The sequence below is a fragment of the Nomia melanderi genome, chromosome 9 (genome assembly GCF_051020985.1).
Source record: "Nomia melanderi isolate GNS246 chromosome 9, iyNomMela1, whole genome shotgun sequence".
NCBI classification, from domain to species: Eukaryota; Metazoa; Arthropoda; class Insecta; order Hymenoptera; family Halictidae; genus Nomia; species Nomia melanderi.
The window spans coordinates 15,336,296-15,363,556 of NC_135007.1; the positions used below are offsets into that span (position 1 = coordinate 15,336,296).

Sequence of the window (27,261 nt, forward strand, 5' to 3'; positions counted from 1 at the left end):
AAACTAATTCAACGATGATTCATAGATGAATTAAGCAGAGGTGTTTTATTTGAATATTTCACGTAGCCAAGAGAACTTTAATTTGAAATATTAAATATTCAACTTCATAGTTTTGTTGTATCGAATCACGTGGTGCAAAGGGTTAAATGCCGATTACATCAACGAAAAGTACAAAATAAAATATAATATTGAACCATTCTCTAGAATTGCGTAATGGATATTCTAGCTCAACGCCGCATTATATCGTTACTAACACCATACAAATGTCTCCAAACCATCGTTCAATTGAACCACAGTAATTCACTCGGCGACCCCGTCGTACTCAACACGTTGAACTCGAATAACTCAGCATCGCCCGTAGAAAAGCGGAATTCCGCGGAACGCGGTGAAACTATAGAACGCTCATTACCCGTAAGTACAAATAACGCGGGACGTTCTCGCGTTCTCGCCGACGGTAAACACACGTGCGTATCGCCGTTGATACAACGATCATTTTTTCCGTTCGTCCCCGTTCCAGCAGCCTTGTCGGCGGTAATTGCAGTCGCTTCGTTTTCCTTGCTCCCCCGCGCGAGCGAGCCCTCGCCGCCGCCGCCGCCGCCGCCGCCGGTGTTCCATCTTGCTCCGGCTAACGGCCGCTATCCGTGATCCAAAGCGACGGCACGTTGCCACTGGTATTTCGAAACTCGCTGAACAAACAAGCGCCGATAAAAGTACCCCGCGGTATATAGTACATCTGGAAGTAGGGACCATCAGTCACGGCGCATCTGCGAACCACTTTCGTTCCGTCGTCCCGCTCCGCCCCGCGTCGCTGACGCCGGCGTCGGCAGTCGTTCGCTCGCTCGCTCGCTCGCTCGCCCGCTAGGCGAGGGAGTGCAGCGGGTGTCCCGAACTTCTGCTATCCCAGCCACCCACACCACCGAGCGGCCGCTAAAAACCATTTGTCATCGCCCGCGTAAATATGTTCCCCGGCGAAACGTGCGCGTTCGACTGCCTCGCCCCTCTTTCTTTTTCACTTTCTGTATCTGTTTCTTCGGTTCTTCGCGACTACGCCGCGGAACTGGGAATGTTGGATCGTGGGTGGATTGTTGGGTTCGTTTGGGGCACTTGGAGCTTGGGATTCTGGGAGGATGATCTGGAATCGTTTGAGGTTCCGGAAGGTTTGAGAAGTGTCTGACGTTTTGGGAAGTTTGAGAATTTTTGAAGAAGATTTGGGAGGTCTAAGAATCTCCTGGGAAGGTTTGGGAAGGTTTGAGAATCGTTTGAGAAGGTTTGGGAATGTCTGAGAATCTTCTGGGAAGGTTTGAGAATTATTGGAGATGATTTGGGAAGTCTGAGAATCTTCTGGGAATGTTTGAGTATTGTTTGAGAAGACTTGGAAGGTCTGAGAATCTTCTGGGAAGGTTTGAGAATTATTGGAGAAGATTTGGAAGGTCAGAGAATCTTCTGGGAAGGTTTGAGAATATTTGAGAATCTTTTGGGAAGGTTTGAGAATGTTTGAGAAGATTTGAGAGGTCTGAGAATCTTCTGGGAAGGTTTGAGACAGTCTGGAGAGGTTTGATTAGGTTTGGAACATATCTATCCTCCATTAAACCCATATCTATAAAACAACCATCAAACATACCCCACAAACCCAATTCCCAAAATCCACCTACAACCCCAAACCACAACCAATCAACCACAAACCAATCAGCAAACGTACAAAACTGTCGTTGCGTCTAAACGACCAAAGCCCACTCTAAAAGAAATCGCGATATTACCCCCAGCGCGTCGATTGCTCGAGCCATCCCGGATTCTCGTCGCAGAGGGACCGTTCCTGCCGCTCGAGGAACAAGCGAACGAGATCGAGCCGGCTCGACGACGCTCGGCAAGCGCGCGAGCGGGGGTTGCGCCGGGTTTATCTTTATTTCTCGTAAGCCGCGCGTCTTCGCCCGGGGGAGTAGCTTAAAAAGTTGCTCTAATAAAACCCCCGGGCCATTTGTCAAGGGGCGCGCGTCCTCGCCCCGCCGCGAAATGTATGTAAAACACATCCCGGCCGTCGTGCGGCGTCGCCGGCGCGGTTCGCGGAGTCGTAACCGGGCGGCGGGTCTGATGGGCCGACATCTAAAATAATAAAAGTTGCCTCCGTCATTTGTCAACGCTTCCTCTCCGAGGACCGACTACCGACTACTTCCAACGGCACCTCGTAATTTCGCGATGTCGCAGCTGCTGCCCCCTCCCACCTAAACGCCCAGCCACCGACAGTTTTTCCCTCGCGCGGAGACGTTACGCGATCACGCGCGGCCATGGGGCGCCTTAATCTCGCCGCTCCCGTGTCACGAATTCCTGTTACGCTGGAACTCGATTTGCTCCCCGACGCGCTGAGTACGAATTGATGAATCGATTGTTCTGCGGAGATCGTTCTTTGGGTTTCGAGTTCGGATTACGGTTTGTCGAGGCTTCCGGGGACATTGGAATCGAGGGTGGGAGGAGGATGGGGGAGTCGAGATTTTCTAGACTTTGTTGAGATTGGTGGTTAAGCAGTTGACTGTTGAGATTGGTGGTTAATTAGTTTTCGTTTATTTCCAAGCTGGTAACAGGAATGAAAATAATTAGGATAGACAAACTTCATTTCGTTCTACGAATAGGCTGACACTGTTTGACAGTGTAGCGAGGCGCGACCGCGCTGCCACTCAGGCAGTAAGGAATATAGAGAAAGTGTAGATTGAAGTTCCTGGTAGAACACCTTGGTTAAACTTCGAACGACGCGAGCGCTAGAAGTAGAATTATCCAGTCATACACAGACACAATCTACCGTTCAACAATCGAACATATCTCACGAATGACGCGCCCAACAGCAAAGTTTTACATTACACTTTCTACTCATTCGTTCAGCTAGAACCAGTCTACCCTAGTTCCACCCGTATATCGCTACTATTAACCCTTTGCACTCGGATGTTTTTTACTAGAAATATTTAACATTTCTTTACGAGGCGAAGACGATGTTCTTGGAGACTAATTCGAAGAGAAATCACCAGTACATTGAGGAACAAAGCTGTTTCATTCCAGTGTTTCACGTACCGAGGCATTATGCAAAGTTCAACATTAACCCTTTGCACTCGAGAGGTGACTCTCAGTCGCCACTTGATTTGATACAGCAAAACTATAAAATTGAATATTTAGTATTTTAAATGAAACTTCGTATTGCTATAGGGAATATTGAAATAAAATAGCTTTGTCGCTTGATTTATCTGTGAATTATCATAAAATTAGTTTCAAACAGTGTCGCCTGTATCTCGTTGAAAAATGTTAAATATTTCCAGTGAAAAACTTTCGAGTGCAAGGGGTTAAATATCAGATTTCATAGTTTCACCGTGTCGAACCAACTGTCTAAGAGTCGCCTTCCAAGTGCAAAGGGTTGCAACACAGAATTCTATAAAACAAACCGCGAAAAGAGCTCAGCAAAGGGTTAATCGTCGACAAACCTATCGACGATTATCAAAGTTCAAAGACATCGCGTATCGAGATCGCAGGTGCCGCAACAATTTCGCCGAGCGAATACTCTCGACGGATTGGCGATTCGGTGGAGAGGTGACAGCCGGTCGTCCGTGCGTTAATTAAGGCGGGAGCGTAGGAGAACGACCGGCCGAGGTCTCCGCGGTGCCCGGCAGAAGGCGACGCGGCGCGACGCGAAACGAGGCAGGGCCCGTTCTTTATGCGAGTCCGCCTTAATCCTTTGTCGAACGAGGAGGACGCGCGTCTCACGGTGAAATAATAAATAAAATGATACGTCGGTGCCGGCTCGCGCTCGGCCGGCAATAATCTACGGGAACGAATGGTGCCAGACGACTTTTATGAAACGATCCCGAACTGGGGCCGGTACGCGCGCAGCCCTTTTAACCGCGCTCGAAAAATAAAATCGTAACCCCTTCCGCGGCGCGGCGTGGCGCGACGCGGGGCGGCGCGGGGCGAAACGGAGCCGGCGTCCGGATAAAACCTTAAATACGACCGCTGAACACCGGGGGCCGACAATAAAATTCTCGTAAACCATTCGCTGGAATAATGCACCTGCTTGGTGACCGTTACCGGCCCACTTCTGCCCGCCTCCTGCTCCCCCTCCGCCACCCTCTCCAAGATTTTCTTGATGTGCACGCCTCGGACACTTCCGACTAGCCGATGGAAATGCGAGACTGAATTGTTTCGTGATCGGTCTTGCACGTGGGAGTTTCAGATGTTTTAACCTTTGCACTCGGTGACTCAGTTACAAACCTGATTTGACGCAGTGGAAGTTTCGAATCTGATGTTTAATGAACTTTGTGTAATTTCCTTACTTTGTGAACTTTGTATTGGGATAAAATTTATTCCTCAACCCTTTGCGGAGGAACGTCGACATATTGGCGAGATGAGATGTTCATGTTTGGAATACTACGTTGCAAACGAATGATTTAGTTACTCGAATAGCAAGAGATCAGTATAGTTTCCTTTATTTATATTGTTTAAGCATTCGATGTATAATTTGCCTTCATGTTGCTAGCTTTGTGTACTTTGAAGAGTGAGTGAAGGGTTAATGCACTTTTGATTTCTCTTCGAGCTAGTTTCAAAGAATCGTGTTTATATTGGGAACAAATGTTGAATATTTCTAGTGAGAAACTTCGAGAAGTTGCGAGGAAATGATTTGTGGAGTAGAGATGTTTTGCTGATGGTCTAGATATTGTATTATAGGAAGATCGGTGTTGTATATAGTATAAATTAGTCAATTTTAGAGTGCGTTGTACTTTTTGGATATCGAGTCTTATTCTTGAAACATTAGAAACTCAACTTCATAGAGATTATCAATCCACTTATCAATCATTTAAATAACAACCCTCTAACTTCTCCTAAACGTCTGTTGCTCCACAATAAAGCAGCTGAAACCTTTGAAAAACCAGTTCGCAGTAAACTCAATTCTCCAGTCGAGTGAAAGATTAACAATTCGACGAGTTACATCTGATAAACGATAAACTGATAAAATCTCAAAGGAACCCAGCACCTCCACGAGAATGTTCGGAGAAAGCACAGCATCGCGAGGGAACGAGAACCCGAATTTTCCGCGGCGGAAAATCTGCCCGGCTGAAAGGAAAGTCGGCGGAAGCGTGGCGGGGCGCGCGGTGTTCCGCATTGAAGGAATGATCGAGCACCCGGCGCGTCCGGGATACGCGGGCCCGTTCGGTTATTCCAGTTTATTTTCAAGTAACCCTTCACATTGCGCTAATGTATTTCTTTCAAACCGCCATTCACCCCGTCGACGTTTCAATCCGGTCCATTCAGGCCCGCCTCCGCCCCGTTCCTCGGTTGAAACACTCACCCGATCGATCTAACCGCGCCACCGCCGCCTATCGTGCAAATTTTCACACGACTTGATCCGCGCTCCACGCTGACTCGCGCTTTCTTTTCCTTTTTCTTCCCTCCCCTGTTGTTCCCTCACGTTTTATCTTTATTTCCCGGATCTCCATTTGCGAGTGAAGCTACTAAACGCTCTACCGAAACAATAACGAAGTTCTAAAATCGTAGCTCTTGAAAATTCCCGACTTCTCATGGATGTTTCCTTCGTCTAACGATTGTTTGTTTAATTATCGAGTTTTAATCGTGATCAACGAGTAGTATATGATGTCTTCTGCTCGTTGTATAGAGAATACTACGTTCCGTTGCTCTAAAGAGTATTTCTCACAAGCAGAAGCTCACGCGTGTCGATTATTGAAAATTCCCGACTTTTCATGGATATTTCCTTCGTCTAACGATTGTTTGTTTAATTATCGAGTTTTCACCGGGATCAACGAGTAGTATATGATGTCTTCTGCTCGTTATATAGAGAACACTACGCTCCGTTGCTCTAAAGAGTATTTCTCACAAGCAGAAACTCACGCGTGTCGATTATTCGAGGTAACTGACAGAATCGTCAGCGCGTGTTTCGCTCGCGACGAGCGATCCCCGGGCGGAAAGACAACAATTTCACCGTGAAACGGACACCTGGCCTCCCGCTTTCCTCTTCCATAAGCAATTACGAGCCGCGATCGAGCTGTAACGGGGAAAAGAGTCGATACGAGAGGAGTCGGGCGGCGAGGAAACGCGGTGACAAGGGGTTAGGCGCATTCCAGACCGATTCGACGGGTGCAGGCCGCCGACAAAGGGAGTCCGCGGTGGGGGAGGGTTCCGTTTGAACCCCGTGGATCGCTAAATATTTCATTTCGTATCCCTCGAAACGTTTAATCTCGGCTCAGGTGCGCGGCCGTCGCGAGATCGCGTTGCACGCCTCGATGTCAACCATCCGTCCAAAGGATACACCGCATCCTCTGGATACTTGGAGAGCGTGGACTCGTTGAATTAACTCTGGAGAGAACGAGCACGGACCCGTACAAGTGACGGAAGGGTTGTTGCTTCGGTGTGCTCCAGTTTGTTTCAGTTTCGCTCGAAAATCGCACTAGAAAGACACTTTTAGACGCTTCAAACGTTGGAAAAGATACAATGAAAAATATTCAGAGACAAATAATTAGGGAGAACGTCTTTATCATACTATTTTCTAGCGTACTAGCATATCTTTGTTACAATGAATCTTAAATTTCTAATAATCTAATCAAGGTTCTGAATATTATCAATCTTCGCTATCGATCTCCGTAATCTCGAATTAAAATTTGAGATTTCTACACCTTCAACTTTCCGTCTCTTTTCCATTTCCATCTACTGCTTGCTAAACCAAACTGAGTCTTCCAGTACCAATTATTAATTATTATTAATTAACATTTTTCTACCTTCAACTTCCCTTCTCTTTTCCATTTCCATCTACTACCTACAAAACCAAACTGAATCTTCCAGTACCAGTTATTAATTATTAATTAATATTTATTGACCGGGTTTTTGGAAAGATACTGGCACTAAACGGTTAATTTCCTCGGAAAAAGAAGAGCATTCTCGGATGCCTCGCAGAAACAGCGGGACGCTGTCCACTGATAAAAAAGAGGATCGCGGCCGATAAATCGTAGGCGTAAGAGCGCGCCGGTTATTGCTCGCGTGCCTTTGTGGCTCCGCTCGAGGATCCGGGAACTTTCATTATCGGACTGCGCTCTCGCCCTGCCTCCCCCACGGTTGCCATCTTCGTTTACATTTATGATTTAATATGATCGTCCATTGTTGCGTCCCCTTTGATTCCGCGCTCGCCCCGTCCCCCTTGCCAAATATCTTTCTCCGGGTTCCTGTTACGTGTGTAATTCGAACGCGGTCTCCTCGGCCCGCTTTTCCTTCGCCATCTTCTTCGGTGAACGACGAGGAATGGCAAGGAGGGACGGCACTGCGAATGACAAGCGAGGGAAATCTTAATTCTGTGCAACCGATCCTTGTAATCATCGAGGTAACTCGGTTCGTGTTGGAATAACTTGGTGTCTTTGATTTTTGGTACGTTTTGTGGTTTGTGTATTACGTTATAGTATTGTAATTGCTGTCGTATATTATTGTGTTATAGATTAATATCGAATAAATTGAATACGGTCACTCGATAGTCTAAATATTTCATCCTTCGTGAGGAGTCAATCTATGAAACTATAGTATATTATCGTAGTTTCATAATTGTTATAGTATATTATTATAGTATTATAGATTAATATCGAATAAATTGAATACGATCACTCGATAGTTTCAATATTTCATCCTTCGTGAACAGATAATCTATGAAACTATAGTATATTATTATAGTTTCATAAATTTTATAGTATATTATTATAGTATTATAGTTTAATATTGAATAAATTAAAAATGATTACTCGATAGTTAAATATTTCATCCTCCGTGAACTGACAATCTATGAAACTATAGTATATTATCGTAGTTTCATAATTGTTATAATATATTATTATAGTATTATAGTTTAATTAATATTATAGTTAAATATTTCATCTTCGATTCGTCAATCCATCAAACATAAATACTATCACTACCTTTTACCTATCGAAATAAGAAACTAGAAACAACCCCACGAATCATCAATCTTTATTCACAGTAGCTTCGAAATTCAACAGTAACAAACCACTAAATCCACATTTCATTTCCACCTACACTAACCCTTCCCAATCTCCCCATAACTACAAAAACCTCCAAACAAACCTCCACGTCATTACTTAAACAACAGAATTACAAACCACGTCCCACCCCAATTCTCCACCAATCAAACCATCCGTCAATTTACCCCAAACACGAGCATTCCAAACATCCACCTCCACTCTCCAACGAGTCTCCATCCAAACACAAAACTCTCAGTGTCCCTCGAAAACACGCCAGTCAACAAGTCTCAGCCGTAGACAATCGAATCCCTTAACGCGGACAGGGCTCGCGACAACGGGAATCGTCGCGGCAACAAAAGAGGGAGGCGGAGGGGCGGCCGGCCGCGCGCGGAATATTAAATTCGCGCAGAAATTCGCCGAACTTTTCAGCGGGAGGCATTATGGGCCGGCTATCTGGATGATGTAGCACCGAAGTTGGGAAGACTCCGAGTCAAACCCACCCCCTCGCCTTCCCCCGTGTTTCTCCTTTTCGCTTCAGCCTCGTCGTCTTCTCTCGCGTCCGTCCTCCTCCGTTCCGCGGCACCCCCGTGCGAGCGTCGTCTCCCTCGCGCGTTCCACGCGCAGGCTCCCTCCTCCTTCTCTAGGCATAGCTTCCAGGGTAGCAATCTTTTATTATTAGCGCAGGCTTTACCAGACAATGAAACGAAAGGAACGGAATATGATATTGTAGTACAGAGGCTCGGCGGAAAGGGAAGCTATTGTCGGTCTCTTTGAATTTTAAAGTCAACGATCGATACGGCTCGGGGGATGCGCCTTTAGCCATATAAACCGCTCCGCTCTCCCGCCCGTCAACCCTAGCCCAGCCCTCTTTTCTCCGCGCCTATCCTGTACCCCCTTCGACGTCACTCTCTCTCATTCTCTCTCTGTCTCTGTCTTTCTTGCTTTCTTTCTTTCCGTCCCTCCGTTTCAGGGGTTCTCGCGGGTGTCTCGCTTACTTGCGTCTCGGATCGCGGCCGATAGCGTTTGATTCGCATCTGTGACTACCGAGGCTTGATCCGGTGATCTTGGTTTTTGGGTTCACTGCTTTCATTCGTTCGCGGATTCCTATGGCTCGTTCGGAATTAGAATGGAATGGGGCTGATTCGATTTGTGGGGCGGGGATCCTTTAGAGGAGGACTCTTTTTATCATTTGTGATTGTTAAGGGGTTATGTGAAGTAAAAAAATGTAGAGTATGTTAGAGTAATGGTTATATTTATAAAGAGATGTTGTAGGTGGTTACAAGACGGAAAATAAGGAAAAAACTGCCAAACTAATTAACCAATAACTGCAAAGGATGTGGGGTTTTCCAAAAAACGGTATAATGGTCAATACTTTAATTTCAACAGTGATTTGCGAAGGTATTGTTTTGTGTAATTGGGAACAGAAGGTTGTAATATTAATATTGTAATACTTTATCGAGAATACTTTTTCTTTAAAGATGGCTTAACATTAGAACTACCGAGCATTTAATATGGTTGACATGTAATCCGTATAAAAATTGTAATAATTTTTTCAGTTTCTTCGGATATTCGTCATAGTATTCAACTGGAACTATTTATTTTTGAAATTATTTCAATATAATAAAGTATCAATAACTGCGAAGCAAGGAAATCGAAACCAGTCATTTTGACTGGTACGGTAGTTCTAGTGTTAATACGATTAATATGCAATTCCCATAAAAGTTGTAACAATAGTGTTAATAATTCCTTCAACAGCAATCTCACGATGAAAACGTCGAATCTAACAATTTCCTTCAGTTAACACTAGAACTACCCATATGTGTCTTCTGAGATTACTGAAAACATACGAATACCTCTTTGAAAATTAACTGAAGTATCTAATTAACTAACACCCAAACTAAAATATAATCCAATCAAAATCTCAATAAATTCACGCTTATTTTCATAAAGACACTTCAAAAACAGTTTAAACTCTCGGCAACTCTAGCATTAAGCTCATTCCGAGCACAGTGCAGACGTTGAAAGCCTCATTACCACATTCCTAATAAACGAGTCATTAAAACTACTCCTATAAAAGGCTTACGGCATAAATGAATTCCCCGAGACCCTCGATCGCGAAGAAATTCCTCGGCGTTCCGTGTATTAGCGAGGATCACGAGTTCTAATGGTTCGTAAGGACTGTTTTCACGTCTTGATTCCATCGCAGGACTCGTCCCCCGGAGCGGAATCGCGGATCGGAAGCCCGTCACCGAAATTGTCGGGCGGTAATGATAAATTGCGCCCTCGGCCTCGGCGCGGGCGGCCCGCCCGTACGAGTGCCGAGCGTGCGGGGAATCAAATTGCAATTTGTTATTTGTAATTCCGAGTGTCGCTTAATATACTCTCCTCTCTCCGGGCGCGTTCCTCGCCCGACCCTTCCGACAGGGGCCGGAAAGGGTTAGAAATTAAGCGGAGCTTGATGAGAAAGCGCGAAGGTGAGCGCCGCCGCGTTTTCGCCGCTTCCGCGCGCGTAATTAAGCGCGACACCCTCTATTTTTGCCGGGCGTAATTGTTTTTCGACAACGGGACGCGCGGGAGGACCGCCGAACGCGCCGCGGGGCTTGTCGCGTCACGTACGCACTCGAGGAACCGGCTGTCGACATTCGTCGCGGAAACTCCGATTTTTGGGTATACGAGAGCTGGGGAACGACGTTCCTGTCTTGTGGAGTTTTAACCCTTCGAACTCCGTGGGCTCCAGTATTGCGCTAGTTGTAATATTAAATATTTTAGTGAATTTTAAGACAACTATCTTGAGATTATCAGATCTATATATACGAAGTTTGTACTGAGAAGGGAATTAAAGGTAGACATGTTATAATATTGTTAATTTTCAGTAGGACTACCATCAAAATTGCTAGGAGTTGCTGACGTATCAAAAAACTATGTGGAGTGCTAAGGGTTAAAGGTCTAAGAAATGTCATAACATTGTTAATTCTCATAGGGATCGATGAATAGATTGAATTCTTGTCCTATCGAAAGTATCGATTTGCAAATGTTATAAGAAGCTTGATAACATAAAAGAGAGATTAAAGAATGATGCATGAGAGAGTAATTAATAAACAAGTTGATCAATCGAAATCTGCGACAAATTCCCGTGTTCCAATGACGATCCGCAGCCCCGAAAACCGATCGAGTTTCACGAGCAGAGAGCGCGCTGCCGGCCCGAGATACCGCGAGCGCGAGGGGGTGGGTTCCCTCGGCGGCTGAGTAGGCAAATATTCGATTTTGTCTATTCAATTTTCCAGAAAAATAGTGTGCGTGGTCCTCGCTCCTCTCCGGTCTCGCTCGGGGAAGCATTATCGGCGGGAGTCGGTCGGTGTGCGGCGCGAACAGACGGGAGCCACGGGGGCACGGCGTAACGGAGGAAAAGAATAAGTTCGATCAGTCAGAGGGTGGCAGTTACCGTTTCGGTTATGGCTTTCGGAAGCGTCGTCGAATCCTATTCTTGCGCAAACCCGATAAGCGGCCTTTTACGCGTGTATTTTCGCACACGCGTCACCCGTGCGCCCCGTCCCCCAAGAAACATGAGACCGCGGGGGTGGGTTCCCGTTCTATCAGCGGAGAACCAGATTTCGCCGCGAGAGATATTCGTCTGCTTCGATAAACCATCTCTGTAAATTCTCTTTTTCTTTTTGATGGGAGTGTTGGGAAGGATGTTATTGTGGAAACTGTTTTTGAGTTTGGTGGATAGTGAGGGGTGAATGTTTGAAGATTTAATTGTTCTTGTGTTTAGTTGTTTTATTGTTTAGGTGTTAGCTTTGTAGTTATGTAGGTGGATGAGTGTGTGGGTATATGGATGTCTAGATATATAGGTGATTAGATGTGTAGATGCCTAGTTATGTAGACGTCTAGTTATCTAGGCCCTAGCAATTTGGGTGCGTAGTTGTGTAGATGCTTAGTTACTTAGGTACCTGGTTACATAGATGTCTAGTTGTCTAAACGCTTAGTTATTTGGGTTCCTAGTTATCTAGATTCCTGGTTATCTAGATGTTTAGATATCTAGGCGCCTAGCAATTTAGGTCCCTAGTTATATAGATGCCTAGCTACCTAGGCACCTAGCTATCTAGATGCTTAGCTACCTAGGTACCTAGCTATCTAGATGCCTAGTTATCGAGATACCTAGTTATATAGATACGTAGTTATCTAGATGCCTAGTTATCGAGATACCTAGTTATCTAGATGCCTAGTTATCGAAATACCTAGTTATCTAGATGCCTAGTTACCTAGCCGCCTAGCGATTCAGGTCCCTAGTTATCAAGATGCCTACCTATCTAAGCAACTATCCATCTAGCTGCCCAACTATTTAGGTGTCCAATTATCTAGGTGCTTACTCACTAAGACACCTAGCAATTCAAGTACCCAGCTACTCAACTACCTAGATATTTTCTTTCCTTCTTACTTCCAAGTAAGAACACTCCAGTGTTCAGAACATATATTCTTCCGATGATTCTCTCTTTATACTTCGCTTCGTTCGGCATATTTTCCTTCGATCTCCTCCCGAAGCTTGCTCAGGCCACGCAGCCTAGCGCCCAGGCGAGGGGCCGATAGGTCGAGGGTATACGATGGGGGATCGGCGAGTTTATTTGCGTATTGCCTGCCGGCTGAGCATCGAGGCGTTCAACGGAACCGACGGGGGGTTGGTCGAATCGGTAGACTTATCGTCGCTCAGACTCGCGCGGAACCTTCGACCCTGTGCTTTTCGCAGTTCTTGTATTTTTCGAGAGAACCGGGACGAAAAACCTTGCATATCGAAAGACTCACAAGAGCTCAGATTTTCCTTAATTAACTTCCATCTCCATACTTATCCTACAATCACCGATCTACAGCTCTAACCTCTTGCGCTGGAAAGACGCACCTACGTCGAGACGTTTTATTCCCAAATCGTCAATGTTACGTTTCACACATTGATAATCTCGTTGCATCACGCATATTACATCGTTTCGAAGTGTACCTCTCCCTATAAAATTATCAATAAACAAAATTACCGTACATACAAAACAGAATTCTTCCCTCAAGACTTTCCCAAATCTCTCTCGAGGAATGCCAAATCCCAGAATTCATTTCCGCGAGAGGTTAAGAACCTCCCAACAATAGATTCAGAATGGAATCGACCTCATCAAACTCCAGCAATGCATACCCACGCCGAAAAGCCAAGTGTCCCGAGTCGCGTCGAGAAGTCGCACGTTTACAAGGGAGCGAAAGGAAGGCAGAGTTAGGGGCGCGCCGTAAAAAAGTCTCCGAGGGAACGGGATCAGGGTAAAAACACCCGAGAGCCGACGATTCCGTGACACAACCCCCGTGGAAATCGGTCCATTCGAAACCGCGATAAGCCTCGTCGCCTTCCCCGGCCGCCCCGCGAGCGAAAATAGGGATGAAAAGCGCACCGGCTACCGGCGGCGCGTCCCCGAGCGGCCATCGATGGCCCCTTAATCGACCGATCCGCCGCGAAAGTGATTTTTATTTTCCACGGATCTTGATTTATACGGGAATGCTTTCTCTGGCCGTGGCCGATTCCGCTGGAAACGGCCGCGGGGTGAACCGAGAGGGTGCTAACAAGAGAACGCGGGGAACGACGCGAGAGTGAAGCGTGTACAGGGTGTTTCCGAAATTCTGGTGCAGTCTGAGAGAAGATTATTCTATGTGGAGAACTGGGGATGTGATTTTTTCCTGTGTTTCCGGTATTTTGAGGTAACGGTGTTTAACACTAGATAGTTTTGTTTTGTAGTTATTGGTACCTTAAAAGTATTGAATATCTGAAGTGATCTTGAAAATAGCTTCACTTGAATACTATAATGAATGTTTGAGGAAACCGAGAATATCAATCGTTTTAAATCCGTAGTTCTAGTGTTAACGCTTTTGCTGAAATATGAAATTTCTCTTTCGTTTGAAATGTTGAACAAATGGAGGTTAGAGTTGAGTTACTAAATGTATTATGTGACTTGGACTAGTTTTCAATAATACAATGTTACTTTAAATAATTATATATAATAGTATTAGTTACACATGTTGCGTTACTCAATAGGAATCGTCTAACACGTCTGTCCACGACACACCATTTCCACTTCCTCACACGCAGTGCATCAATCTCCATTTAGCACTAGAACTACGGAGCATTTGATATAAAAATTCTAATAATATATAATTCCCAGTTTCATCAAACAATAAAATGAAACTATCAAAATCACTTCAAATATACAATGCCTTCAAGATAACGAAAATCCAATCTTCAGTTCCAGTATCAAACCTACCGAGCAGTTCAATTAATATACTAATTAATTTACAATTCAATTCACATACGGGAATGTCTTCAATAATTTCCCCGAGAAGCATCTTCAATCAATCTCAAAACGATGAAATCAATAGATCACTTAGTATGAAAAAACCGAGTTTCCCACAACTTATGCTATTTCCCAGCTCCAACCGACTCTCCCCATCACCTCGCTTCCTCCCCAGTCGCACTACTTCGGAAACACCCTGTACAGCGTATCGGCCGTGTTCCAAGACTGCAGTTTCACGCGCATACGCAGCCGTGCGGCTGCGGTTGCCTTCACGAGTGGTTGCTCTCCGCGTTATCTCTCCGTTACGCGTTGGCAGGCATATGGCCGGCCGGCTGCGGGGGTTGCAGGCTGCTGGGGTGAGGGCGCCGGCGACGCGGGAGGGGGCCGGGAGACGACGAGGGCTCATAATTTTCAGATTTATGTACAAATGTTTCTGGCGAGCGGAGCGCGGCCGCTTCTCTCGTGGGGAAGATATCTATCGTAAAGTTTTCCGCGGAATTGAAAAATGCTTTCGAGGCTTTCTCGCCGGGCAGGGGCGGCGAACGTCAACCCCCGGCCGCCAACGGGGGATGACGTATCGCACGGGAACGCGCCGCGGCCGACTATCTTCGCGCGGATAAACGACGCGACGCGTGCCGCGATTTCGCCGAACTACCCCCTTTTAACCCCTTGCGCCATGATTTATTTCAGAACCACGATCGACACGACTACTTTGTTGTTAACAGTTTATTGGAAAAAAGAGAAATTTTGGGCGCGTCCTGTGTCTGTGTTTGCTCTGATGCATAACGAGTGGTAACAAGAAAAGAACTACCCCCTTTTAACCCCTTGCGCTATGATTTATTTCAGAACCATGATCGATACGACTACTTTGTTGTTAACAGTTTATTGGAGAAAAGAGAAATTTTGGGCGCATCCTGTGTCTGTGTTTGCTCTGATGCATAACAAGTGATAACAGAAGAATAACATTTCATTTGGGTTCAATAGAATTGAGTAGTGTTCATGCTTGTTGAATTCTGTTTGAAATCTTCGCCACATATGCTTAGAATTTTTCTCTTTTTCCAATGAATTATTAATGACAAAGTAGTCGTATCGATCAGAGTTGAGGAAGATATCATAGGTCAAGGGGTTAATAGTTTAACTGTTTAACTTAAGAATTGCCTATCGGTTAGGATTAGATTGAATTTGTTTATCCATTCTCCTTGTAATTATTTTCATTGTTACAGCTTGGAAATAGACGAACGTTCGCACTGTTTCAAGGGAGATTTCTGTGATTTTTGTAGATCGTTTTAGTGAATTAGAGGTTAAATGTAGGGTAAGGTGTTTTAATTGTAGTAGCTTTATCGATGTGTTTGTTCACAGGGAAGTAGAAATATAGAGAATACTGTCGGAAGATAGATTTATCGTTTGATAGAACAGTGTAATAGAAATCTAGACACGCTGAATCGAGGCTGGCTCGCGTTGTTTCCGCTTTTCGTTCGAATTTCGAAACACTGTCCATGTGCGGCGGTACGCTTTGTGTATTCAGCCGGTCGCGTGGTCCCGAGATGCGTTCAAGATGTATCGAGATAAGATTGTTGTTGGCGGGGGATAAAAAGCGCTTTAAACCTGTCTAAACAAACAACTACTCGTCGCGGCTTCCTGCTTCTTTTTCTGACGCGTCGAGAGAGCTTCTCGAGCCTTGTTTTCTTTGTGTCTTTGCTTCCCTCGAGACGTGTACGTCTTCAAAATATTAATAAATCGTGATCGAAGAATTTAAACGCCGACGGAGCTCATGAGAAACAGACCGAAACTTCACTGAAAAATAAAATTCACTTAGCCTAATACAAACTCCTACAGTTCACTGACAACTCTCCATTAACCAATGAACTTACACCAATAACACTAACAACACAATTACTAATTAAATTATTCCCAAAACAAACAAACTCAACCCCCAAAAGCCAATCCATCAATTCAACCCGACTCGATCTCCAAGACAAACGTCTCATTGCACAAAACTGAACCAATCAATACAATTGATTAAATTCCAATTTCCTTCAACAGATCACGACTAAAAACCATCCCCATCAAATACCACCTAAACACCCTAAAATTCTTCCCATTAAAGATCCTAACTTCCAATCACGGATTAAGAACAACACTGAAATTCGAAGCTGACTCCGGTGTTCCGGGCTCGTTAAGGACCTGCAAGACAAACCATAACCTTAAAATCCCGGAAACCTTTGATCAAACTGAGCTCCGTCTCCTAAAGATCGAGCCCGAGGAATCCTCTCCAAACGCTCCGATATCTGACTAGTCGATCAGCATTGTCTTCTCCCGGCGCCCATAGAGTCTCCAAAGCTGTACAACCTGCAAAGACAGAAAAAGACACTCGTACACCCTCGGAAAACAGACGGAGACAGAGAGACAGAGCGAAAGATAGGACGTCCGGACAAAGGTGGCAGCCGAGGAAGGCCCGGAACGGCCGTGAAAACAATTTAGCTCGATCAACGTTTCTAGCCGGAATCTCAGGCGTCGTCTAATTAAACCGCTGTCCTGCTCGGATATAAAGTCGGAGGTTATCGCCGGGCGTCGTATCTGATATCCCCGGGCCGGCCTTAATCCGACTGTATTTCCAGGCCGAGCGTTTTAAGCGGCCGCCCGACGCCGCTCCCCGTTTTCCCCGCAGGAGACGCGTGTACGTGTATTTACGCGTGTACACGGGACGAATGGAAACTCGGGTAGTCTCATTTCCTGTCTGCGGGGGTCCCGCAGGGGATACATAATTAGCTGGTTCGCCGGGAACCGAAGGGGACCGACGGGGGAAGGGAACGTAAGGAGATCTTTCGGAGCCGTTCGCCTTTTGCGCTTCCGCGCGCGTACCGTTCTCGCGTCCTCCCGCCGCTTATCGATTATACGGGGGGCGGAACTGGCGCAGGGGGATGTCGCGGAGGAAATCTGCGATGGGTGCGTTTGATGGGAATGAGATTGTTTCGGTATTGTGACGTGTAAATGAAGCCTCCGCCTGCGAGTTTCTTAGGTTTTCTCTTGGATAGGGGTGAAAGGGGGTGGGAATGTGGAAGTTTGGGTTTGGACTGTTCGGTTGGACGAGTTGGGAAGCTCGGTTGTTTGTTTTAATGTGTTCTGGTTTGATTTGATTCAGTTTGATGCGTTTTGTTTGATTGTTTAAGGTGATCGATGCGTTGCGTGAATGGAGGTTCGAGGGAGATTCGTTGAGGGATCGTTGAAGTTAATTTCAGTGTTAGCAATGGAGGATCGCGGGGAGTCTCTAGATGTTGAGAATAAGTGGAATTTCATACCATTTACGAGTGGTCTTAGTGGATAAAGTCGAAGTGCTCGGGATTTCGCTGGCCGGTCGTCAGTGGCAGTAAAACATTTCATTCGAGCAACGCGGACGCGGTTTCAGCTCGCGTTTTATTAATCGTCCGACGATTTCCGCGGCGTCGCGCTATAAATACGTCGAATTCCGGTGTCTCAGTTGCGCGTATCGAATTTACTGTCCGCGGGGAAATTCAGGGGAGTTATCCGACGCGTTGAACTTGAAATATTAAATTAGAAACCTGTTCTGCCGGCGGCCGCCGTTCAGCGACTCGATTTTCTGTGTTTCCTGTGGGCAGAATTTATAAATACCGACCGTTAAGTAACAAGGCCGACAACGGAATCTTTTCCAGTCGACTTATCCGTCGAACCAGTCGCTTCTATCGGGTCCGACTCGACGGTTTATGAATATTATTCAACCTGAATAATTCCCTCTCGTCGCGGGGGAATTATTAACGATAAAGCAACCCACCGACACGCGCGGCGGCCAAAGAAGCTATAAGACAAGGGGTTAATTAAATAAAATTCACCTCTGAAGGGGGATGAAACAATAGACGACGCAACGGTGTAGTCGCAGGTGAACAGCGCATTGTAAAAGGAGCTGGATGAAGAGTTCCGCGTCAAGGTTACGAATATTATCATTAGACCGCGGAAGTTAATGCATTCATGGCGTCGTTTAATCTATAAAATCCGGCCAAAAAGAAACTTCAATTAATTCTAACGCCGTATAAATATTCACGCGGACGTAATGAAATCTGCCTCGCGAAATAAAATTCTATCGAGCTTCCTTTCCAAGTAATTTTTCGAATTATAAATTCCTGCGGAATTTAATCTAATTATCGCGTATAAAAATGAGAAACGTTGCTACTGAATTTTGTATTCGTTCCTCGTCTTCCGAACGACGATCTTTTTTTTAAATCTCACCGTTCCCCTGTTTCGATTTAAATTTCGTTTCTTCCCTGGCGAGGTCTCCCGCTCCGCGTTCGCGGATCTTTCCCCAGAAATGAACTCGACCACGAGCGTATCAAAGCCCGCTGCAAGACGTACAACGAGAAATTAATCTCAATCGTCGCTGCTCCGGGTCCCGCTCGTCATTTATCACGACTCGTTACGGGGGTGGGGATCCGACGCGAGGAGTTAGCTACGCCGTGGCCTGCGTCGTGACTGCCGCTGAGATCTATTAGTCAAACGGCCGAAAAGTGAAAGAGAGAAAGGGAAAGATCTTTTCGGCGAGGGAGGCGAATGGTGGAGAATGGTGGCGGATCGTGGACGAAACGAGCAACGAAAATACGGTTAAGCAGATTGCATTCATCGAAACAATTAACCGTTTGAGTCCGGTACACTTCTTAACCCTTTGAACTCTCTAGGCTCCAATATTGCACCAGTTGTAATATTAACACTAGAACTACCCTACCAGATAAAATGGCTGGTTTCGATTTTTTTGTTTAGCAATCATTGATATTTTCAAAGCTTTGAATATTCGAAATGATTTTGAAAATAGTTTCGTTTGAGTACTGTAATGAATGTCTGAAGAAACTGAAAATAATCTATTGTTACAATTTTTATAGTCAAAGGATTGAAATTTGTTTTTGTAGAAATAGACGAGCGTTGTTCAGTTTCCGAATTGTTTTTGGAAAATTATATTAATTACTAAAAGAACTGATCTATAGAATCGCAGCTTTGGGAAGATAGAGATCAATGAACTCAAATCGAAGCAATCTCCTATATCCAACAAAATTCGACTCGTCAAACACGTCACCAATGAATGCTTAAATTTACTTAGAAAATAATGCCACCAAAATTCAGATAACATGGCAATCAAATTTTTAAACATTCCACAAAAACTTTCATTCCAAAAAACTGATCTACAGGATCGCAGCTTTGAGAAGACGATCAATGAATTCGAATCGTAGATAAAATGGAACGATCGCCGATTTCACGCGGGGCGACCGGGCTTTGTCCTAAACGAGGAACTGCTCGCGACGTGACGCCGTTGTCGTAAGTAGTCGCGGGAACGATCTCACCCCCGACGACAATGAACCACCCCCTGGCCCGCCCCACAGTCGCGTAAACGTCGCAATTAACGCGGGAATCCCTCGCAGGTCGCGCGCGCGCGCGACACGTCCCGCGAGCCGTTCGCTCTTTAAGCGCCGTATCAAATCTGCATAAGTATGGGAGACGGTCTTTAACGAGTCCCCGGGAACACCGGAGTCCCACCTTCGAATTTCAGCCGTGTTATTCTCCGGGCTAATCCCGTCGACCCGCCATTTGGGAAGTTAGGATTTTTAAGGGGCAGAAACGTCCCGCGATTCAATCGGGGATTGGGGTGGTTTAAGTTGATTTTGGGTCTGTTCTCGGTTGCATTCGGATATTCGCGTGTTGAGGTGGAACGTCGAAGAGGGGCGAGGGTGGTTTTTAGTGGTAATTGATCCTTCGAAGGGTTGGATTCGAGTTTAGATCTGGATATCAGGATTTTGGGAGTTTAACACTTGATACTTGGAGTTTAGCTGATTTGAGGGATGTTGAAGTTTTTAGACATTATTTGGTGAGTGGTCGATTTTTATTGAATTTTGCGAACAAGAATTGGAATATTCTGGTTTAGAATCACTTTGGTGATTTCTTGAGTTGTAGTTTTCTAGGAGGAATAGAATAATGTCTAGAAAGAACGCTTGTAGGCTCCAATATTGCACCAGTTGCAGTATTAAATATTTTAATGAATTTTAGAAAAACTAGCCTAAGATTATTACTTTCCACGAATCCAAATTTCAACATTCTAAGGAATGTTATAATATATAATATATAATATATTTAATAATAATATATAATATATAATATATCTAATAATAATATATTATATATAATATATTTAATAATAAAATATATTATATTAGCTGGAGCTCTAAAATTGTTGGAGTTGTCGATAGGTTACAAAACCATTTGTAGTGCCAAGGATCAATGAATTTAGAATTATAATTAATATTTCATTCCCTTGCTCTTTCTAGTTAATTGCCAGAGAAACTGTAATTTATTCAGCCGCGAAGGAAATAGGCGAAGGGGTAGTTAAAAAGCGTGGCGCTTGTAGCGCAGTGGAAGACGATTAAAAAACGCGAGGGACATTTTATGATTGATTAAATACAGTGGTAACGCAACAGTGAACTCAGTTGTCGCGCGGAGCAGCGAGACGAAATTATTGAAAAAAAATTAATTGCCGTTAGACCGTTCGCTGCGAGCCGCCGCTGAAAAGTTTCGAGCGCGTCGCGATTTTAAATCGTTCCTTGAGCAAATAATTGTTCCACGGGAAATATTATTATTCTGTTGTAGCGGCGGAGCACCGGTGTTTTAATCGTAATTAAAAGTATGGCAATAAACGTTCGATCAGCGGAAGGTGCTACAAATTTTTCACCGATAGTGTTTGCGTAACCTGTTGATGTTCGATAACGAGCAAATTTGTTCGAAAAAAGATGCCATATTTATTTCGCTAAATTGTTTACACGGAGCCCCGAATTTTTTATGAAAATTAACTCCTCGCCCCGCAATAGTTATTCGAGATCGGTTTATCATTTACAGCGCTCCGTGCTTAACAATTCGTCGAAAGAAAAAAGTGTTGTATTTCCGTTAGAAACGTACGCTCGTTCCGCACGCCAAACATCAATAACAGGGAAACGAAATTTCATTTGCAAAAATCTATAGAAAAAAACTAGAATGGAACAGTGTTTCCGTTGAATCGATGTAAAAAGTAACTTTCATGTTTATCGAATTCAATTGTGTTTCCACTGTTCTTTCCTTTTTACATTGCAAACGAGGAATTAATGAAACAGTGAAATCTTCGACCCTATTGTAACTCAATTATACCAACTAATGAATTGATTACTCTAAACCCATTACATCTCAATGATTAACATATCATTCAACCATTACAGAGACTTTTTAATAAGAAATCTTTACCATACTTCTATATTCCCCCATCAATAACACACAAAATTTACAATCACACAACAAAGTCACACAGAATCATAAAATCTTCACGAATCTGCAGTCATTCAGTCCCTAACCTTTAACACTAAATCTACCAGTCAAACTAACCTCTTAACCCTTTGCACTCGAGAATATTTTTCTCAACAAATATTTATTATTTTCTGGTCAACGATCAACGATATATATTAGCTGGAGCTCTAAAATTGATTGGATATATATGTATATATCAATAATAATAATAATAATAATATACCAATGATACTTTTTACAACTGACATAAAGAAATACCTTGTATAAATTAAGCGAGAAACTCTTTTATTTCGATGTTCCATGTGTTGATTATGTAAAATGTAATATTGAATCTGAAACTTTATCATTTCGTTGGGTCGAATCCAGTGGCGACTGAAAGACGCCTCTCGAGTGCAAAGGTTAATATCCACGAAACAAACTTTGACTCATCCAGTAGCTTTAACTTCACAACAACCCCCACAACGAGAAATCCATCAACATCGAAGCACAGTGCTCTAAAAAAACAATAAAACCATTACGTCAAGCTCACCCCCGACTCTCCCCGCCCGATTCCGAATCTCCAGCGACCCACGTGCCAGCGGAAAAATTGGAATCGCCGGATTAATACCGCGGACATCTTCGCCGGGATCGATTTGATCGACGAGCAAGGTCCTGGCCAAGAATCTCAGGCATCCGCTGATTGAATCGTCCCCCGCGCGCCCCGCCACCGCCGCAGCGAGCGCGCGCAGCGTTTGATAAATGTTGTCCGTCTGCCGATACGTCGGATAATATTCGCGAGTATCCGGCAGAAATCGAAAAGCCGGGGCGCGTGACGGGTGTAATTCGATTCCGTTGGCCCCTCGTCCTCGGCCGTAGCTAACGTCCGACGGAACGGCGGTCCTGACACTCCGGCCCAAGGTCCTGCGATCCTCGGGCCACCTTCTCGATCCCGAAAACCAATTTCTCGTTCACCCTCGCGGCAGCGCATCTATCTTGAATTATGCTTCTCATATTTTCTGCGACTCTCGTTTGTTTGAATTAGCCGTCTGTCCGTGCCGAGACCGTTCTCCGCTTGACGACGGTGTTGCTTCGGTTTCGTCTCGGACGAAGTGTCGAGCTGATTCTTTCGGATGTTTTTATTTCCTTAAGTTCGTTCTTGTTTCTCTTGGTTTCTTCCTGCTTTGGTTTGTCTTTCTGTCTGGCTTTCTAATTTTCTGGATATGTATCCTTTCGTTTGTTTTTTATTTTGCTGTGCAGAAGTTTTATGTTGTTTGTTTGTGTAGATTTCTGTATAGATATTTTTGGGCTTTTTTGTTTGTAGATTTAGTGAATATAGTTTAGTTATCTGTCTTCTATTTTTTTATTTTTTGCTTATGTATCTGGTGAATATAGTTTAGTTATCTATCTTCTATTTTTGTATTTTTCTATTGTATATCTGTCTAGGTATTTTTCTAGGTATCTATTTTTCTATTTTTCTATTGTTTGTCTATCTAGGTATTGATCTAGATATCTATTCCTATATTTTCATATTTATCTATATATCTATCTATCTTTCCTCACACTTTTCTGATTCTCCATCTATCCACCCATCCCCCATCTATCTCCCTTCTTCCTCTCTATACTCCTTTATTCCTCTTTCTTCCGTAACTCCTTCCCTCCCTCTCCCTCCACGTTTCTTTGTCTCGCTTCCTTCCTTTATTCCATCCCGTTGCTCCCTTTTTTTCTTTCTCTCTTTCTCCCGACTCCAACCCGTTCGCAACGGCGAGCAGCCCGGCAAGAACTGGCCCAAACCGCGGACAATAGGACACGCTAACGAGTCTAGACGCTCCGCCGAGCCACGAACTATTATATTCCCTTCGCGTTACTTTGCCCGGGACGGCCATTCAAACGTCCGCTCATTTCTTGCAATCGGTGTTACAGTGGCCACCGAGAAAAACCGTAACTACCTGTGCTATTGCACGATTCGTTTCTATATACCGGCGAGCCCGCCTCGACTCCGTCGAACGGTTTCTAACGAGACCGTTGTTGTTCGAGACGTTGATTCATCGTAACGAGAAACGTTTATGTATCCTTCGGATCAAACGTGTTTGCGGCTACCGTGCTGAATTATTATTCTACTACAAATACCTTGTTTTGCTTATATAACTCTCGACGTTCGAACCTACCGTGCGGAAAACTGATTTTGCTTATTAACCTGTTTGCATAAACTATGCTATTCGAATCCATCGAACTGTTCCCATGTATACCCATAACATAATGATATACTGGTTACTATATTATAGATAATCAAAAGGTGGATCTTCAGTAATCGAGAACTGGGAATAGATATATGTATTTAATGAAATATGGAAACCACGGACAATACGCAAAAAATACTCAATGCCACGGAGGCCAACACACAAACATTCCCTCCCAAAAATCATTCTCTCCCCTACAAGCATTCTTCTCACTCGAACTCTCATTCATACATTCACTTTTCTTAAAAATACCTTAACCTACGCGAAAAATTCTAGATACTACAGTAATGTCTATCGAACAATCAAGTAAACGTTGAAGACGCGAGGAAACTATTTCGCGAGCGCACGAAAGAAGTGCCGAAAGAAAATCAATGATTCCTCCATCTCGCGGAGTAACGCGATCCCGCGACGGGCCGTTCCGCCCGTAATTACCGGGGAAGAAAAGACGGCCGGGCTGGAATAAGGAATATCCTTGGCGGCGCGAAGGCTCTCCGCGGACGGGACTCGAGTAACGAGTCCCGAGGACGGAACCCCTTTCGCCTCGGATGTCACGGTCCCTGAGGGTCGCGTTTTCAGGATCGCGCACTTTGGATCCCGTTACCGGGCCGCTCGAACCACCCCTTTCCGCGCCAAACCGACTCGTTTATTATTTCGACTCGACGGATATTTCGGGGGTGCGGAGTCGTTCTCGCGACAGGCGACTCCCTGCTTCTACCCCTTTGCTACGACCTTCCTTTCTCTTTGTGTCTTTGTTTCTTCTTGTTTAATGGAAATGTAGATAGATAGGTGGAGAAACAGAAGAATAGACAGATAGATAGATACGTAGATGTGTAGATAGATAAACGTTAAGATAGATTGATACATATCTAGAAATAGATAGTCGACAGAATTTTGGTAATAATAGATATCTGTTTGGAAATGTATCTATATATTTGTATATCAATCTATCTATTTTTCGGTTTCTGCATCTATCTAGCTAACTCTCTGTCTATATATCTATCTATCTAGCTAACTATCTGTCTATATCTATATAGATGTGATATCTATATATCTATATCTCTATATATCTATATCTCTATATGTCTATATCTCTATATGTCTATATCTCTATATATCTATATCTCTATATATCTATATCTCTATATATCTATATCTCTATATATCTATATCTCTATATATCTATATCTCTATATATCTATATCTCAGTATATCTATATATCTATATATCCAGCTATCTAGCTATTTATCTATCTATCTATCTATCTATTTATCCATCTTCCTGTTTCTTCATCAATACATCTAGCTATCCACCCACTTCTTTATTTATCTACTTACCTCTCTACTTCTCCACATATTTGCCTATCCATCCACCCACCTGTCCACATATTTCCCGCTCGCCTTCCATTCCCCAGCGAACTTCCCTTTCTCGTTTCCCACCCTCAGCGAAAGTGTAACAGAATCGGGCCTCGGATTCCAGCGTAATTAAAATTACGACGAGAGGTCACAGGCAAGCGGTACACCGGCCGGGTCGGTCAATCGTCGCGTTCGATTCGCGGGGCGGAAAGTTCCGTGCTAGCTCGCGGTGAAATATTCCGGAGCACGGCCCCGAGGGGCTTTCGTTTGTCGAAAAACCGGCGTCGCCGGCATACTTTCGCCAATTTGCCCCGTTCTCTTTGTCCACCCCCTGGAAATTACAACTGTTCCCCGTCATTATCGGAACGCGAGCGCCCGATCCTTTTGACTCGGTATTTTTCCTGATTTTTTCGTTTCAAACGGAACGACACGCGCCGGGCCGCGCGCGTGTGCCGTGTTTTGGCGCGCCGCGGCACAAAGAAAAGCCGGGAGCTGGCGCGTTAATGAAAAATACGATTTCGCGGCCGCTGGAACGGGAAAGGGGAGCCAGAGAGAGAGAGAGAGAGAGAGAGAGAGAGAGAGAGAGAGAGAGAGAGAGAGAGAGAGAGAGAGCGAGAGAGACGGATGAGGAGAAATGCATAGGAAATCGGTGTTTGCTTACTATGAATGTAACCCTTTGTATTTGACAAAGGAAATAGACAGAGTGACGTGGAAAGGAAACGCGAACGAAGGGAAACAGAACAATGTATATGGAAAATGTTGCGCATCTTACTAGAATTACAGCGTCCTAGAACTGCAAATTAACGTTTCTTTACGCATTGGTTCTTTTTAAACCATAGATAAATCCATTTAACAGTTCCTCAAAGAAATGTCTGCTATAAAGAAAGAATTACAAATTGATCATCTGATCCCTAGTAGTTTCAGTGTAAATAGACAATACTAGAAAATAATAAGAAATACTAAAAGATCGTAAGAAATACATAATATTAGAAAGTAATGGCGAGTAAATATTAGGAGACAATACCAAACAATACCAAACAATAGTAAACAACAGCAAACAACATTCGACTCTCCAGGAAACAACCGTCGACGGCACAGCGCGTCAACGATCAATTTCCGCGAGCGATCGACGAGAGCCGCGAGCGCGCACGACTCACGGCAGGAAGACGGTCGTCCCGCGATCCGAAAATCGCGCACGCGCGCTTTCTTCGCGCAGCTCTCGGGATATACGCCTGTTAATGAGCTCCCGCTGCGCGGCCGGGCTCGTTCCCGAGAACGCGTTTCGGGGGGGAGGGAATCCCCGCGGTGTGTTCGTCATTACCGAATCAAAATTAAAGGCAAAGATCTGGAGAAGGGCGCCGTTCGTTCGGCTTATTAGTTCCCGTACGTGCTCGCGGGACGTTAATGGACGGGGCCCGGGGATTGATACGGTTCAATCCGCTGCCGTTCGAGACGCAGCGTTTAATGCCGCGGCGACCGGTCCTACCCCCGTCGCGCGGAATTGAGATTCACGGTCCACTTTCGCCGTCGTAAACGGATCCATTCGCCGTGATCGCGGACGTCTTTGTCCTGATTGCTCGTTGAACACTTTGTTGCTCTTCCCTTTGAGACTCGTGTGGTCTGAACACTGGATGAACCGCGTTGGACGTTGGTTCGAGTGAACTCGTGGGGGTAGCGACAGGAATAATTAGGATGTCTAGGCTGATTGGGCTTTTTGTGGTTTTTAGGTGAACGTGGAGTATTAGGGTGTTGGGGGTGGATTTATTTCTTTGAGATTTTTCTGGGGTAGGGATAGGGAAGTAGGAATAATTAGATTGTAGAGAATTAACCCTTTGCAGTCGGAAGTTTTTCATTGGAAATATTTTAACACTTTCTGATGAGATAGAATCGATAGTTTGTGAAACTAAGTCGATGAGAAATCACGCGTATATTGAGGAACAAAGCTATTTTATTTGAATATTTCTCAACCTGATGCATTGCAAGAAATATAATATTAAATTTTATAGTTTTTATAGCTTCCTAACATATATAATAATTTCAGAAGCTAGA

General features: G+C 44.5%; 2 protein-coding genes across 7 annotated transcripts in view; one reads left to right on the top strand and one right to left on the bottom strand.

The window, feature by feature from the left end:
• dac (dachshund family transcription factor) overlaps nt 1-27,261 on the top strand; it is a 281,299-nt gene that overhangs the window by 144,057 nt on the left and 109,981 nt on the right. The window lies entirely within an intron of this gene.
• The window catches only part of LOC116432589 (uncharacterized), a 316,706-nt gene that overhangs the window by 84,256 nt on the left and 205,189 nt on the right, over nt 1-27,261 (bottom strand). The window contains exon 7 of one of the 4 annotated variants that reach the window (XR_012999342.1): nt 16-686. The exons of 2 other annotated variants lie outside the window; for them this stretch is intronic. The gene's annotated coding sequence lies outside the window, so the exon portion shown is untranslated. Of the gene's footprint in view, nt 1-15; nt 687-14,562; nt 16,670-27,261 lie in introns of those variants that run through there. One more of the 4 variants, XR_012999340.1, reaches the window with a different exon arrangement.